Source organism: Amblyomma mixtum, chromosome 1 (genome assembly GCF_055824585.1).
Source record: "Amblyomma mixtum isolate Tamu chromosome 1, ASM5582458v1, whole genome shotgun sequence".
NCBI lineage: Eukaryota > Metazoa > Arthropoda > Arachnida > Ixodida > Ixodidae > Amblyomma > Amblyomma mixtum.
The window spans coordinates 297,736,858-297,750,555 of NC_143012.1; positions in this window are offsets into that span (position 1 = coordinate 297,736,858).

Below are 13,698 nucleotides of genomic sequence, written 5' to 3' on the forward strand. Positions count from 1 at the left end.
GTTTTCTACATCAATTGAAACGCGTTTTTTTTTTTTTGTGCGCAATAGGCATTCAGTTTAGTGGTAGTTTGCGGAAACCAATTGTTTTGTTCTCCTCTTTGTGCGGTTGGTTGTTTATTCGATTTGTAGTATAACGAGCTTGAACTGTGTAACATATTATGTGTATGTTCGCTCTGTGTAATGTACTTTCTCACATTCAATTTATAGAGGAGTTCCTCCCGCACTTCCACTCTGGGACTTCTTGCAGAATGTTATCGTTAAATGTGTTTCAGGGTAAGCAACAATAAACAACCGATTGATTTATTGAAACAAAAAATCCGTGTGAGTCTCACGAAGAAAGCCCCCTCTTCTCCCTATTCTACGGAGTTTGCTTCATGTGTTTATCTTCCCACTGCTGAATAGACACTGCTCTGCCTCACAGCTGTTGTGCGCGTGGAGTGGTAACCACAGCGCCGTTCATGTTTCGTAAACAGGAAGCTGGGTTAGCCTACGGGGCAGACTGATGAAAGAAGGCCAGCTGTAGTTTCCAAACGCGTTGTATAAGCTGTAAAATGTCAAGAGTTTACGCACAGATAGCGAGAGCGATAGGCCTGCTCTGCACTGCCCGCAAAGGAAGCGAATCTGCGCCGAAGGAAACAGCTGGGTGTGTTCTTTACCTGCCAGGCCCGTTCAGACATTTGATAAAAAAAAAAAAAGCCCTGGAAAAGCTAAACCCATTTTAGCGCCAGTAGTAATGACCTCAATACAATGTTAACTTGAAGCAGTGGATGTTCTTGCACTATAGTTGGCTATGCGGGACTGAAAAAAATAGTGCTCTCTATATAGCAGGGATAATGCCGTTTGACGAGAAAGCGCCTGAAAAAAGAGCTGGCACGCACAACAACGCATAACGTGACTTCTGGAGACGTTGCTACGATCCCTACGGAGCGGACCACAGCATCGTTCTCCACACGGAACGTCTCCTTAAGTGGGGAGGCGCCGACCGCAACATAAATGAACGAACTCGGGATATATCGACAAATCGGTGCTGAATTCATGTAAATATCTTGCTGCACAATTTCTTAGACCATTATAAATTCTGTCCGACAGTTGACCTGCAGTGTCGTCGCGGTTTCCATGATGGCGAACCACGCTGGGCTCCCAAAATGCTTTGCATGATATCTATATGCTACGAAGGCTAGACTTAGGGCGATTCGTTTAGTGTAAAACCTGGTTGTTCCCATTTTGTGCATCTTAGGAGAGTGTCCGAAAAATGCGATAAGCCTGATTTATTCTCGAAAACTGCTTTTCAGAAATCTATTTTACCTCTGTAAACAGATGAAGTCAGCGAAAATTAGGAACTAGCAAGAAACTAAGACTATTCATAAAGGTTGAAATTCTGCAGAAAACAATTTCCTTATGCCTTGTGATTGGCACATGATGGCTTTAGTTGCCTATGTGCGATAAAACTTCTGAACCAGATTTTTGGACCTTCTCTTTTACATGTAAACAACAGTACAACATTTTGGGCGAGTTGGTTACCTACATTCATTATTACAGCGCAACGACAGCACAAAACAAGAGCGGGACACAACAGCGTTGACTGTCAACTAAATTTTATTCGAGACCAGTAGGGTTTTTATACCACCTGACGATCAGAACAGGAAAAAAACATACATGAATAGCTACGGGCATGCGCAAGGGTACAAGAACGGCGGTTAGCCGGCACGTGTCAGATTTCACATTCTAGATATTTGATCTCTTTCTAGGACAACGCCACTGATGGTGCTCTTATGCACTCGTCCTGCAATCTTATAATCACACAAGCTTCTATTATCTCTCTTGTTAATGCGTGTCGGTGTTTCACTATGACACTGCATTGCCTGTACATAGGTTCACATTTATCGTCGCTGCCATCTTCTGCGCTGTAGACCCTACAATGTTTGGCTACGTGGCCTGAGGTAGCAACACGTGCGACATTGTCACTGTGCTCTTTTAGCCTTTTGTTTAGACAGCGGCCAGTCTGCCCGATGTATTTTTTCCCACAGGACATGGGCAGTGAATACACCACACCACGGGACACGGACAAAACATTTTGAATCGGGACAAAACGATCGCCGTGTTTAACTTTAAACCTGCGCGATTTGTAGTCGTGCAGTTAACTTTTTTGCACAACCTGCAAAGTTTTTCCGGCGCTGAAAATACTACATCAACCCCTGCCCTACTTCCAATTTTCCGGAGGTTGTGCGACACCTGATGGAGGTGATAATGATGATGATGATGTCCTCGGGCTGAATGGCAAAACAACAACCTTTCTTCTTTCCCTTTGCCTAACCGGTTCGCTAGTGTAGCGAGGTCTTAGCTAAAATTTTCAGCTGCTTTTCTGCCACTAACACTAGGACATCGGACGGATAACCAGCCATCGTAAGGCGATCAACTTGTTTCGCAAAGCTTTGTCCCATACTATACTGGTAACACTTCTTAAAAACATTATTAAACACAGAATGAATAATGACCCTTTTTACAAGTTTTAAATGAGTGGTGCATATGGCAGGATGGGTTTTTTTTTGCTCGAGGCTCGAGCTATGAACACACATGGGACGGAGTGAAATGAAGGGCGAGATCTAAGAACCTGATAGAGTCATTAAGTGGGGTTTCATGTGTTAAAACCAGTGGTTCAAGACACTCTGTGAACACTGAATGAATCTTTAGGAACTGCTGCTCAAAACTGAGGTTGTCGTTCTGTACCAACACAAAGTAATCGTCAACAAATCTAAAAGTGCGGCACACTTTTTGTTGACGATTTTTTGTTAAACACGGGGATCATTTTGTCCCGTGTCAAGAAGGTGTGGTGTATTCACTGCCCATGTCCTGTGGGAAAAAATACATCGGGCAGACTGGCCGCTGTCTCAATAAAAGGCTAAAAGAGCACAGTGACAATGTCGCACGTGTTGCTACCTCAGGCCACGTAGCCAAACATTGCAGGGACTGCAGCGCCGAAGATGGCAGCGACGATAAATGTGAACCTATGTACAGGCAATGCAGTGTCACAGAGAAACACCGAGACGCAGTAACAAGAGAGATAATAGAAGCTTGTATGATTATAAGATTGCAGGACGAGTGCATAAGCGCACCATCAATGGCATTGTCCCAGAAAGAGATCAAATATCTAGAATGTGAAATCTGACACGTGCCGGCTAACCACCGTTCTTGTACCCTTGCGCATGCCCGTAGCTATTCTTGTATGCTTTTTCCTGTTCTGATCGCCAGGTGGTATAAAAACCCTACTGGTCTCGAATAAAATTTAGTTGACAGTCAGCGCTGTTTGTTCCCCTCTTGATTTGTGCCGTTGTTGCGCTGTAATAATGAATGTAAACAAGAGCTTGACTGCTAAAATTGATAAATGCGACAAGCATAGGGAAAAAAAAGGCGGAAAGCACGTTTTTATCGCGATTTATTGCCCTATCGTTGCACCTGGCGGCTGCCTGGGAAGCTGCGACTAGACGTCGTAACACTCGCGCACCCTCTGTTCCCGCAGGAGCACGATTGGCATCACTTCTCGCGGGTTTTCCAGTTTTGCTTCGTCCGCTCGTCGTCTGTGTGTCGTCTGCTCACGGAGTACACAGATATGGCAAGATGTTAATCGGTGCTGTCTACATACCGTAACCGTATTCACGCTTACGTACACTAAATGCAGAATTTTTTTTTCCGGACCTTACGCCATTTCTAGCATTCTCACTTTTAAAACAGAGGCGCGACGATGTTTAGGGCGCCATCCGGTGGTTAGGAGGGGAACCATTGCTGTCAACAAACCGACGCTCCTCTGAAGCCTAAAGTGGGTCGAACCATCACTCTAAATAAAAATGGAAGGAAATTTATTACTCGTACGTTTTCTTATGGGCGGCAGGAGATGAAGTGAGAGACCGGTGGCACATTTATGGCCATTGACCGCGCTGAAGAAGGCAGTAACGACGACGAATCCAGTCCGAAGCGAGGCGTCATTCATCGATAGGCGCCGCCATATTTGTTGCCACGGGAATGCAACTTGGTACTCGCGGAAATTTTTTTCTGCGGCAGAAATCGGTCTCGATGGGGCTTTCCGCTGGATATTTCGGCGGAATCTTTGCCGCGGTGGCGGATTCCGCTCGCTCTCGCCGACCAAAACTGCAGTGCGACATCGCGCTTCGAGTGACGCGACCGGTTGCCTGTCGGACGAGGGTGACATGACGTCACGCCATTCACCTCGCGCCGGCCGGGAGGGCTTGGCGCGCGCTCATAATACATCGAAAATAAAACCATCCGCTGAAAAATAGGCGCAGTGACGACTAGATTTCGGTGTAATCACATTTCGAGAATCCATTTTCAGCGTTTTTGTTCAGTTTTAAGATTTTGCTTTTTAATATTTATATCACTTTTCAGAGCACCAAAAACTCGATTGCGTTGCAGCTCAGCAAATTTTGGCCTTCGCTCACGCGTTTCAGATATCGTGCGTCTTTGCTGCGCGCGCTCTGTATAATACGCACCGATTCATGTTATTCCGTTAAGCCACGCGACCTTCTATTTCCTGCTCCATAGCGGGGCTCACCTCTGCTCCAGAGCGTACGATAGAGTGAAGATCACGTGACACGTACTATCGCGCTCAATATGAGTTGCAACGCGCGGTCATCGACCGGGGCTCGTTCCGTGGTGTGCCTCCTCCAAACAGTCGCTCGGAATTCTGGGAGAAACTGCTGTTCCAGGTAACAACAGCACCCCCGCTCTGGAAAAAGTTTCTTCCAGAATTCCGAGCGACTGTTTGGAGGAGGCACACCACGGAACAATCCCCGGTCGATGACCGCGCGTTGCAACTCATATTGAGCGCGATAGTACATGCGCCATGGAGTGACGGGAACTGGTCGGCGTTACAGCGTGCGCGCCAAACGCACGATGTTTGGAACGCGGGAGCGACGACCCGAAATCTGTTGAGCCACTGGCGTTTTAGAAATTCTGGAAAGTGACATCACAATTGCTAATGGCTAACTGGATATCTCTAATTGCAGTTCTCTAACCGCAACAGTTAAAAGTTTACTGCTAGGAATTCACTCTGTTGCTAGTTAACATGACGCCCGTTTTATGACGTCCGTTGACACTGGCATTACAAAGCCCCAAAAGCCATGTCTATACCTCAGAATTCCTATTCCTAAATACTCTCGTTCACTTCGCTGCAACTTCCTCTATAATAATAGAACCACAGAACTCTGGGACATTTACAAGATGAACCGGCGCCCAGTTTTCACCCCTTGAGTTAATATATATATATATATATATATATATATATATATATATATATATATATATATATATATATATATATATATAGAACTCGAAATGGAAAGACCTAAACTTTACTAACATTGCGCAGGGATTTTTTCCCGAAAAGAAACCGCAAATTTTTTTCTAGTTAGTGCCTCGCTTATTTATTTGCGCGCTGGCGCAACGTGGTTTCTGCTTGGTTGCAGTTGGCGTGCGCCGGTTTTTTTCCTTTCCACGTGGCCGCAGCTGCCGCGAGACCGGTTTACATCCTTCTCCAGGAAACCGCCACCTTCCACAGGACGTATAACGGCTTTTTCGTTAGTGACCCACCTAGCCTACCGCGTCTCACCTGATAACCATGGCAGGTGGCAGCTGGTAGGCGGAGACTTCATCCGCAGACAGGACGGCTTTTTCGCTGTAGCGAGGCATCTGGTGCCAGCGCAGTACAAAGTTTCATGTTTCAAAATTTTCACAGAAATGATACAAATGGGAGGTTAATAATAAAAAAAATTGGCAGTGGTTTAGCTCTGGTTAAACCTGGAGGATTGCGAAAGCAACGTGGAGAGAGAGAGAGGCGATGGAGAGCGCGTGGCGGCGGCCCCGGCACGCTGGCTATGCGCCGCTAAAACGCCGCTAAAACGCCGGTAAAACAGACGAATAAAATTTTGATTTGATTTGATTTACTGCGCATGTGCAATTGGCGAGCGCGGCGGCGACGCCTCTGAGTCACCCGCACGGCGACGGTGGCGGCGCGCCAACTGTGCGCCCTGTGACTTCACTGCTCTTCGCGCATGCGCACTATGGCCGTTCCTCAGCTTCGCGAAATGGTTCGGCGACTCGCGTAGTGTTGCTTTCGCAACAAAAATTTTCGAAATCGCATGTCCTCCTGATCATGGGCGTCCGGAAGGGGGGCAAGAGGGGGAGGATGCCCCCCCCCCCCCCCTCCCCCCCTGGAATTACGGATATTATTTATGCACTAGCAGAAAACAACCACACAGCTTGATTAGCACGCTTAGGTGATATTAAGTTATCGGATTTTGCTTACTGAGTTCAATTCTTTGTTCATTAATAAATTCTAATGTTTGTTCTCCAAGCCTAGCACTAATTTGCTGCTTCTAATTTTTGTTTCATGTGCGCAGTTTAGACCACAAATAGTTTCTTTTTGGTGCTAACCTACCGCCTACCCCATACCCGGCCATCGGGTGCACCCCCTTGTAAAAAGTTCTGCGGACGCCCTTGCTCCTGATATTCTGTTTTTGTGATGCAAATATTGTTCTCGCATATTGTCTGATCAATAGCTTAACGAGGGCCTCTGTTATGGCAGTCTTGACTCCATATATAGGTAGCATAAGAGGTTTATAGCATAGCTTCAGCTCTCTCCGTTCGATCACGTTCCATGTCATGTTCGCGGTAATACGGGACGTGCAGTCGTCCACGCACTTGTCAAGAGCGCTCGACCTATTTCTGTGGCATTCATGAACGAATGAAACGTATGACTGTTTTTTTGTTCTGGCTCACGTCATGCTTTTGATACCTGCGGGTTTTTTTCATCGTTTGCTCGGACTCGTTTTTCGCTCTTTGTTTCGACCACTGTGTCATTGCGCTGTGCTGCAAGTTTTAGCCGCGTGGTATGGAAGGAGTGCTTTCATATGTTATATTGAAAGTGAGCAAGAGTATGTGTTATAGATGCTTCTGAGCACAGAAGGCATCGGCTGATGTTCAAAAAAACTTTTCTTGAACAAACACCACTATAATACCCCCCCTTTTATGGATCTTTTCACTGTTTGCAGCTTGACTGAGCGCGCGTGCGTGTTTAACTGTGCGGCGGATGCGTAGTAGATGCCTGTATAAAATCCGTCAATCACGCTACTGGCACAGCCTAGTGGAAATATGGCTGCGCTGAAAAAGGCAAACGTGAAAAGGCATATAGGTGCAGCAAGTTTCCAAGCTCACTGTCTCTGAGTAGGTCAGCAAGCTGAAAATTTTGGCAGCGACTGCTTAGACCTTCTTGCTTTGTGGGGCCTAAAAAATATAGGCACGATTTTGAGAAGCTAATTCACTTGCAAGTCGTCATGATCAACGGTGGACACAGATAAAGTGGAAGAAAAGAGAGCTAACAGTGCACAGCACCGACGTGGGCTGGGGCAGAAGCGAGACAGGACGTGAAACAAACCAGACCGGATCCTGGAGACGCCAGACGGTATAGGGGCGTTACAGATGGCAGATTTTGTCAAACAGGCTCAGCCAAGGCCCTGTCCATGAACCGCACTTGAATTGTGAAGAGAAGAATGGCATAGTGATGGCTGCGCTTTGAAAAAAAAAAAGCAAAGGACGGTCGATTTAGTGTGGTTAGTTCAAATGCGAATTAGGGGAGCTAGCACTTCAATTTTCACTTTGGTTTCATTTCGAGGCTCAGTTTTGAAGATCAAGCAGGCTTTGCACCTGCATAGCGTGTTGGGTTAACTCCCATATATGCAGAACTGGTCATTCTCTACTTTAAATTCGTTGATCTCTGGGAGTCCTCTTACCCCTCCTGCGGCGCAGTGGTGCAGCATTTAAGCGATGCGCCATTGCCGTGCAATGAATGGTGCTGCCACTGGTGGGCTTGCGCGAACCCGGTTGCTCTTCCCAAGCAACTTCAAGGTCGCGGAGAGAGGCACGTTTACATGGTAATAAAGGCTGCTGGCAGGTTGCCCACAACGCGGTGGAGAGGCTTCTGGCAAACACTGGCGAAATCTGTGATTGGGGGTTTTAACGCTAGCGGACTGAAAGAGCGAAAAAAAAAAGATGTAAAAAAAAGGAGCCGTTACGGGCAGCCCAAGGGGAAAAGGTAGAGAGTATAAGCAGTGCCGAAGGGGCAAATAACATGGATCAATGGCTTGCAGAGGAGCAGCCTTATGCTGTCCAGAAAGGAACGGCAGGCCAACTCGAGGCCCGCGAAAGTTAAACCGCGCGCGTAACGGTAGACTGGTGGAAAAGAAGACAAATCAGCCACCGCACCCGATGGTCCATCCGTGCAACCTTACGGGGAACCAGCCGATCTGCGGTGAGGGCTTGAGCGCTTCGCGAAGAGAGTGAGGCCACTACCCTCTTGAATCGGGAGTCTTCGACCCATCTCTCTGGAAGCGTGAGTGGTGTTTTCAGAAACCTGCAGTTCACAAAAGGCGTATGCCAGAGGACGCAGGACTGGATGACGTTCTTGATGCGACAAAGTCAAGGAGCCCGTGTAGCAGAGAAGCAGGCGTCATTGTTGGCGTCGTTGACCGTGAGTCAAAAATCCACGAAAAAAATCCCCAGAGAAGCAACCTACAAGCCAGGTGGGCCACCTAGGTGGAAGAGGTACTTCACCTTGTGGAGTAATGAAAACCTGCCACCTGATTCTCAGCAAACTGCCCACCGTGCCAGGTGGCAATGATATTAGTCATTGGTCGCGAGAGGTTGCTGGGGAAGAGCCACCTTTGTCGCACAAGCCCCACAGGTGGCAGCACCTGCCACCGCAGGTCAATGGCTCATCGGTTAACCGCTGTGCCAGTGCGCCCGGAGTGGTGCGAGGAATGCCAGTGATCTATGAGTGTAAAGTTGAGAATGACGAATTTCGCATGTACGGGCAATAACCAATTAACGTTGTCAAGTCATATCCTTAAGGCGGAACGCAAGTATCCCCTCCATTCTTTTCTTAGTCTGCTGTAGAGATGCAGACATACAGTCGGAACCTGCTGCCCGGCCAGCTGCTTTTGGTGGCAGCGATAATATCGTGGACTGAGTTTTGGCTTTACGAGATTATATTGCATTAACCGTGCATTCACCTCAGTAGCGCAGTGACAGCGGCTTCTGATTAAAAAATCATGGAATCGGATCCTGACCTTGGTGGCTGCACTTCTGCGTCTCATCATGAGAGAAAAAAAAATGAAAATTGGTTTTTGAGGCAAGCAAATGACGCAGTAATTGTCTCACATATCTCGGTGGACAATGGAACCGCGCCATAAGGGACGGGAGGAAGGTGGAAATAAAAGAAGAAAGGAAGGAAGAGATGCCGCAGTGCAGGTCTCCGGAATAATTTCTGCCGCATGGGGATCTTTAACGGGCACTGACGTCGGCGCCTTTTGCGTTTCGCCATCATCGATATACGCGGCATCATGGCATCGGTCATAACCGATACATACCTAGAAATTCTAGACAAGTGCATTTTTCAAGGGGAAACATTTTTTAACGCAACTTTTTGATATATCGTAAGCTTCCACTGTATTGATCAACATTTCCGCCAAAAACGTTCCTGATTGGTTTACATTACCGATGACCTTGATTGGTAATGTCATTGTGGATTGATAAGAGGTAACGCTGATTGGTAACCGGTGATTAGTGATTGCTGACCAATAATTGGGATTTGTACTTGTTGATTAAATGCGCTTTATGATTGGTAATGAATACCTGCGATTTCGGAAGCCACTATCGCGCCTACTCTTAAGGCGAAGCTCAAGCGCCCGCCTATTTTATCGCTTCGTTTGAACCATGGAAATATGCTGCTCCATCCCTGCACAAAAACCTTCCAAAACTACACATTGGCTCATACTACACTGATCTCATCCAACAAATTTTGAGTGCGTAGTGTCGTTATTGCACCGCAGACTGCCCAAAGGCTACCTTCTGCGGCAAGGGCAGCGGCCCAATGCAGATGTAGACTCTGAGCTATTTTTGTACCTGGTAGCTCTTTTCCTTCCTGGAAGGAAAAAAACTAGTTGGTTCTCTGCGAAACTTTCGCCACAAACCATCAACCCAATGGTAAGCAGATGGCGTTCTTGCCGCTGCAGGCTGCGCCACCGACTACCTAAAGCGGTGGAGGTTTCGTTTGACGACGTATAGGGCGTGGGGGTCGGTGTCGTACAGTAACAGCAAAAGCCCATAAAATGGCTATGATTTAAACGTGTACATAGCGCCGTGTCCCAGCACAGTTGTGAAACTTGGCATGACGCAAAAACATGCATGAAAGCAGCCGCCAATTGCTGCAGCGAAAAGAGGGGAACAACCGGAGAGCAAAAAGAAAGAGCATTCGCCAAGCTTGGAGGCAATGTCGCCGGATTCAGCGCTTTGCACACGTCACACTTCGTCCTCCTGCCCCTTATCTCTGCGTAGTTGAGTGTTTTTTATACTGTGGTTACTTACCCTCTACCTACTGATCGCATTCAACTGCAGCAGACGACATAAATAGTCCCCTGACATCGTTCACCACGAGCCCAGCGAACGACACATCTGCGTTTGACTTTCTAATTTTGCGAGTTGAACGTACGCCGGAGCGCACCTGCTCTAAAACCTTCCCTCCCACGGGCCAGTAGCTTGGTGCACAAAAAGAACCGCAATGTGAAAGACACAAATTTTCCTACCAAAAGGTGTCTATTCTCTTTAGTCATAATAAATGACTTTTAGCGCAACGGGGTCACAACACAGGAAAGCGGACAACACGGGCGCTTACGGGTGTCCCCGTTGCGCTAAAAATCATTTGTTATGTCTGAAAACCAGCTAGCTCAGCAGTTAACCCTATTGAAGTGTATTTTCTCTTTAGTCTTTTCGTATTTTCAGATTTTTTTCTTCCATTGTCCCGGTAGCACCTCTCATGTTGTATAGTAAAAAGTCAAAATAAATAAATAAATAAATAAATAAAAAGACGCGGTACGTTGCATTTCTTTAGAGATGAGCACGCGCTACTCTTGCAAGATACTATGGAAGCAGGCAAAGACGAGGGTCCTTGGTTCGGAACCGAGCTGGCGTACGTGCCTATATGCCGGAAAAAGCACTCTTCTAACTGAAAAGTCTATTTTTAGAAATTGTGTACAACAAAATGAAGAGTTATCGCATGAGAAAGCTATGGAATGTATCACTTTAAGACTCGCGGGATAAGCGTCGCTTAAGTAAGAGCGGTTTTACCTTGAAAGAACTCTGATATTTAGACGTCGCGTTTACGAACTTGCTCAAAAATGAAGTCAACTTTGGACTAGTCGGCACACTGGCATTAACTTGCTGATAGGGATACTGGATTGGAAGAAATGCCTTGCCATTCGGGCCCCTCAGTTATACTGTTGTCGATTTTGAGTGAGAGAAAGTACATCCATCAGCTGAGTAAAGACAGCTACGTAAATCCTCAAAAGCCAATTTACCAATAAAGGCCTCCAGCTTGCGCGTTCTTAGCTTCGCTATCTCTGTCAAGTTTTCTGTAACTTGGCGGAATTTTCGCATTTACTCAACTTTACTTTGCTGTTAACAATAGGGACTCTGAAAGAATGCAAATGGAAAAAATATGACGAGGTGTGCGTTAGATAATTTATTAGAGCACTGTTTCTCGCCCTAGAATTCCAGTTCCGTGTTCAGCGGCATGAGACGTCAAAGTTCAGCCGACACAACAGCCGAAAGTCACTTGGCCTCGCAGTACAGTGACCCATTCACTGCACGGTCGTCTCCTGCGATTCGCACAAGTGCCACCAGTCCCGTGCGCTTGCAGCGCACAACGGAGTTGCAAAAGCGTCACTGTCTTGCGAGCTCACGTGTACCGATACTGACGTCACAGCCCGAGCAAGCTGAAATTAGGGAAGAAAAACCACCCTGTTATAATATTTACAACCCGCTATGGCACACATTATGCAGTTATTTATTTGTTCCTTATAGGCCCTGCGCGCGGTTGTCAGCAAAAATAAAAAAAAAAAACAAACAGAAAACATGTTTATTTTACCTTGAGTGAATGACCGAGAAAATGTGCTCGAACCATGATACTTCTATTGTCTTTCTAGGTGGATCGCGAATGCTCTTGAGAAGCTAAAGCCCAAGCACGACCAGCACCTTGCCGCTTACGATACCGGGAAGATGAAGCCAAACGATGAGCCGCTAAACGGCTCTCTGCTGGCTACCCCGACTGCGGAATTCGTAGCTGACTTCAGCTCAAAGTTGGTGTGCTGCCCGTGCCTAGACAGACGAAGCTGGATGGCAGAGGATTCTTCGAGGACCGCAGACCGGGCGCTAACGTTGAGCCATACAAGGCCATCTATGCAAGCGCTCGTCGAAACGCTGTGCTTGTCCAATTAAGGGTTAGTGAAAAATGTTTCGATAGTACCGAATTGGAGTTTTTTATAGTCTGCCAGGCTTGAAAGGGCCCTTTGATGTTGGCAGAACAATGCCCACGAACCTTTAGACAAAAAGCTTTTAAAACTGGAGGCCCTCCAGGGGAATTTTACTGTCCCCTCCAACACGCGCTAATGCACAGTTTGCTCTCTGAGTGAGTTTCGAAAATGCGTTCCTCATGTTCTTCTGGATGTTAGAGCACAATGTCGCTCAAGTGTACTTTGCCAACTGCGCTTGGCTATAGGTAAGCGTACTACCAGCCATAGCAACACTGCTAAAGCAAAGGGATGAAGCACTGGGTGTACGGAGAGATTGAGAGATAAGGTTCAGGATGGGCAGGGAATAATGCGCTGCGAATTCCAGTGAACCTACCAACTGAGGCTACACGCTGCCCTTGTCGTTTGCCACTCTTTGTAATTCTGGGCACCTGGGGCGCTTAGGAGCCAGCAATAAGAGAGAAAGAGAACAAACTTATAACAGCTATAACAAGTGGCGAAGTAAAACCACACATGGTATCGGACCTAATAAAAAATTGACGGTATATTTGCGTAGTTAGGCCAAATTTGCGTAGTTAGGATTTCATTTCGGTTTTCACTTCGGCTTTCACTTCGTCTCCGGTGTTCGGATCCACTGTTCACGGATGGTTGTTGTTCGGATAGCGATATTGGGGTTGATGCCTACATGTTCGGAACTGCTCATTCTGCGGTCAGTACCGCCGCAATATGCTTTCACAGTATGCTTTCAGTGCGCCAAGCGATGCTGCCTTCGAAACCAACTCGCGTATGCGAGTATTTCAAAGCATGCGTCTCGCTTGTGGCTAAAGACATGTTTGTTGATGCCCGGAGAGTAGTTCTGCACCTTTTCGACCTGTTTACCAGAAGGAAGTACCTGGCGCAGCTCTGCATCACTTTCATTCTACGCTCTACAGTGGGCAGCAAATAACAAGGCGGGTACGGCGGCGACTGCACGTTGGCCTATTAAATGGAACCGAGAAAGCACGCGGTATAAAGGGAAACTAATCGTCTACACTCTCAATTTCTGGGGCGATAAAGCATACCCGATTGCTAAGTAGAAGAAGCATACGACGAGGCGATACACGTGAAGTAGGTTCTTCACATGATGAACATTATGATGTGCTACCTGTTTTGCCGAGCCACTTAACCCCGGAAAACGCGGAACATGGCTGGACACTGAAATCATACGCTTACTATGTATAAGGTAAATACGATCTCTCTGTTCTCTAGAACTTTGTAGAGTGCGCAGCGAACCTAAATGCTTTATTCTGCTTGATAAAATCGACATATGCGGTCGGAGTCGAGGTTT